This window comes from Rhagoletis pomonella, unplaced genomic scaffold (assembly GCF_013731165.1).
Source record: "Rhagoletis pomonella isolate Grant_MI unplaced genomic scaffold, Rhpom_1.0 Rhpom_scaffold_00118, whole genome shotgun sequence".
NCBI classification, from domain to species: Eukaryota; Metazoa; Arthropoda; class Insecta; order Diptera; family Tephritidae; genus Rhagoletis; species Rhagoletis pomonella.
Window position 1 is genome coordinate 11,878 of NW_023458672.1, and position 4,413 is coordinate 16,290.

Genomic DNA, 4,413 nt, shown 5'->3' on the forward strand with positions numbered 1-4,413 from the left:
GGGAACACTTTTCCGCCCTACTAAATGGTAGCAGCACGGAAAGATGTGGCGAAGAAGAACCTGAGCCCGCAGTCGATGATGATGGAGTCGACATTCCACCTGACTATGACGAGGTACGTATAGCAATAACGCGGCTGAAAAACAACAAAGCCGCTGGAGCTGACAGCCTGCCAGCTGAACTATTTAAGAACGGCGGCGAGGAGTTGATAAGGTACATGCATCAACTCTTGTGCAGAATATGGTCAGATGAACGCATGCCCGACGACTGGAATTTATATGTGCTCTGCCCAATCCACAAGAAAGGTGACCCCGTCATTCGCGCCAACTACCGCGGGATCAGCCTTGTAAGCATAGGTTACAAGGTCTTATCGAGCGTATTGTGTGAAAGACTGAAGCCAACCGTCAATGAACTGATTCGGCCTTATCAGTGTGACTTTAGACCAATACGCCAAATCTTGGAAAAGACCCGGGAGAAATGATCGACACTCACCACCTATTTGTCGACTTTAAAGCCGCTTTTGACAGCACTAAAAGGAGTTGCCTATACTCCGCTATGTCTGAATTTGGCATCCCCTCAAAACTCATACGGCTGTGTAAAATGACGTTGAGCAATACCACCAGCTCCGTCAGAATTCGGAAAGACCTCTCCGAGCCGTTCGCCACAAAACGGGGTTTGAGACAGGGCGACTCCCTTTCATGTGACTTCTTTAATCTGATGTTGGAGAAGATAATAAGAGCTGCAGAACTGAAACGCTCAAGAAGATTTTACTACAAGAGCGTGCAATTGCTGGCTTATGCCGATGACATCGACATCATCGGTAACAAAAACCGCGAAGTCTGTTCTGCCTTTTCCAAGTTGGATAGGGAAGCAAAGCGAATGGGTCTGGTGGTAAACGAGGACAAGTCAGCACATTCGCGCCTTGGCACCCACGTCACTGTTGACAGTTACAATTTCGAGATAGTAGAGAATTTCGTTTACTTGGGAACCAGCATTAACACCGATAATAATGTCAGCATTGAAATCCAACGTAGAATCACTCTTGTCAACAAGTGCTACTTTGGACTGAGTAGGCAATTCAGGAGTAAAGTCGTCTCTCGACGTACGAAAACCACGCTCTATAAGTCACTCATCATGCCCGTGCTGGTATATGGCGCAGAAGCATGGACAATGACAACATCCGATGAGGCGGCTCTAGGGGTGTTTGAGAGAAAGATTTTGCGGAAGATTTACGGGCCTTTACGCGTTGGCGACGGCGAGTACCGCAGACGATGGAACGATGAGCTTTATGAGCTTTACAACGATATGGACATAGTGCAGCGAATAAAAATACAGAGGCTCCGCTGGCTTGGCCAGGTCGTTCGAATGGACACCGACGCTCCAGCTCTGAAGGTATTCAACTCCGAACCTGCTGGTGGTAGCAGAGGAAGAGGGAGGCCCCACTGCGATGGAAAGATCAGGTGGAGAAGGACTTGACTTCACTTGGCGTTTCCAATTGGCGTCAGTTGGCACAAAGGAGAAACGACTGGTGTGCTTTGCTGAACTCGGCCAAAATCGCTTAGGCGGTTACAGCGCCAAAAAAGAAGAAGTTCTTTTATTAATTAAATTTTTCATTTCATAATATAAACTTGTATTATCGACTGGAGCCGGTACTAAATATGGGACGGGCCCCCCTCAAATCCTAATATTTTTTTTAAATATTTAAACGAACTTCCAACGTTATCACTACATCCTTATTCAGTGCATTTGAAAAATACCAAGTATTTTCGTGGAGAATGTTCTTTTTTTATAGAAAAACTTCGTCTAAATGCAGTATTTGTTTTGCTATACTGTAGTACGGATCAAGTGAATTCGTAAAATAGTTTTTATTGTTTTAGTGAAATGCGTTCCTTTAAGCTCAGAGGGGCTGTATGCAAGAAACTCGCCTTCTATTGATTTCTGATTTTCCCTTGTTGTAAATAACCTCGAATCTCTTTGAAGGTCGCTCTACAATTTCGATCTCAAAATGATTGATGAACCATGGGAAAATCATTACGATGACACCATTTAGACAACACGTGTTGACTTCGGAACCTTTCTATGTTTCACATTAGGCCAGATTGGCGGTTGTTTTGACTAGCACGGAAATGACCTTACCACACTTGCATATGTATCTGGACAAGCGCTTTCGCTTTTATTGGATATTATTATAAAAGCTATGTGAATATTAAGTAATAAAATTTAACAAAATTTTATACCTGGCCCGTGGGAAACAGCCCCACCTTATAGTCGGGCCTGCACATATTTGTATAAATATGTATAAAATCGACTTGTATATATGTAAATATACAATATAAATATATGAAAACCTGAAGATCGAAAATGTTACCATTTTTGAAATCGGCACATGCCATGATTTTGAACTTCACGTATTCTAACTCTGGAACACCCCCCTAAAATAGTCTAACCGGAAATTCCATCGTTCCAGACCGATTCAGTTGAATCTGATTCAAGGACACCGTGATATAGATTACTAAAAGAAAAACAGATCCACATTAACTGCAATCAACTTACATATGTACGTATGTATTTACATACATACGCTGCATTTGTTTATAAACAGGGAACGGATTTTATGGCAATTGCCTTTTTTTATGCTAAAGAGATACAGTATATTCGATTAAGAATGTCCACGATTTAGCTTTCCCTGATTCCATATATACAAATTTGATGTTGCCTTTTTTAAGATATTTGCCTTTCTTTGCCTTTTTTAAGATATTTGCCTTTTTTTGCCTTTTCTACCTTTAAAAAAGTGATTATAGCGTTTACATTTTTTTTTAAAAGATTAAAAAATATACACATGCCCATGCGGCTTATAGAAGCACCTCTTGCCAAATTGGTGTTGGAAAAATTCAAAGCCGTTTTCCCAGCTAACGTAGGCTTGGAGACAATAAGGGGTGTGGATAAAATTGTAAAGGACGAGGAAAACGCCCTTATTCCTGATAATATGAACGTTTCAAACGTTCCATATTTAAATTGGGCTCCACTTGTATCAACTTACGTCGAGCGCACATTTAGTACATTCAAGGCTTTTCTTCGCGAAAATCGAATGAAAATGCTGCCAGAAAACTTCAAAATGCATCTTGTGGTTCAATGTTACTACAACTATACAGATTAAAGTTTTATGAGTTAGAAACTCGAAAGGATAAAACAGTCAAAGATTCAAAGTACAAATTCTTCATATAATGAAACTAGTTCATAGTTTTTCTCTTTTTACTTGTAATATAAGCATTTCTAAAATAAATGTATTTTTTGATTGTTCTTCGTATTTTCTGTCTTTTTTTAGTGCCTTATTTTGCAATACCTAGTGTCTTTTCCTGCCTTTTTCGCTATTTTGTTTTGCCTGTTTTTTGCCTTTTTTGCAATACCTAGTGCCTTTTCCTGCCTTTTTCGCTATTTTATTTTGCCTTTTCCAGCCTACTTCGTTATTTTATTTTGCCTTTTTTAAAGGTTTTTAGGTCCTAAAAATCCGTTCCCTGGTTATAAATATTGCCGAAATACCTACACACACATAGATACCTTTTGTCTATTTGTCTCACTAAGCATATTTAGAAGATATCCACCACTACTTCCCACATACCAAACGAAAGAAAAACCCTGGAATTTTTTATTACAGAAAACAAAAACAAAATAATTTGAGTGGTGTTCGGGCATTTTGGTAATTTGCTAATCTTTTTAACAATTTTTTTATTTAAAACTCTAAATATTTGTTGTATTTATATAATACTAGCTTATACCCGCGGGTTTTACCCCGCGCTTTTATACAAATAGGAGAAATAGTTTAATGATGTTAGATTTTATTTCTGTGTCCATTTCGTTATAGCTCGTTATTTTTTAAGCGAGTTAAGGTATTTAGTCCGTTTAAAACTATGAAATTATAAAATCTCGTCTGCGCGCTAGGCATACGAAATATATCAATCCCTCTAAGTTTACCTCAAAATGGTTCCAGGTATACGACGCGTGAACGTGTAACCTTCTTGGAGGTGCCACGGCGGGTTCTAATATTTCCGACTCAAATTTAGTAACCTGGCCTTGATAAAATACCACTTTTCTTTACTGTAGAAAATGCCTCAAGAGAGCTTTAGATTATAAGGCCGAACCCGGCTCTCCCTTTTCCATTTAATGAAATTTATTCTGTCAGTACGGCACTTATAAAATAAATCTCCATAACAAATTCAAAATACTTCGAGAGATTTTCTATCCTTCCAGAGATATGTATTAAGAAGCTTTTAGTATGTATGGGAGGCGACATGCCACCTTTTTTAATAACTTACATTTTTTCCATGAGCAATTGATACATTTTGCATACACAACTCCATACCAAGTTCCAGGCACCCTGAAATTGTGCATATGGAAACTGTGCATACGAAATAATG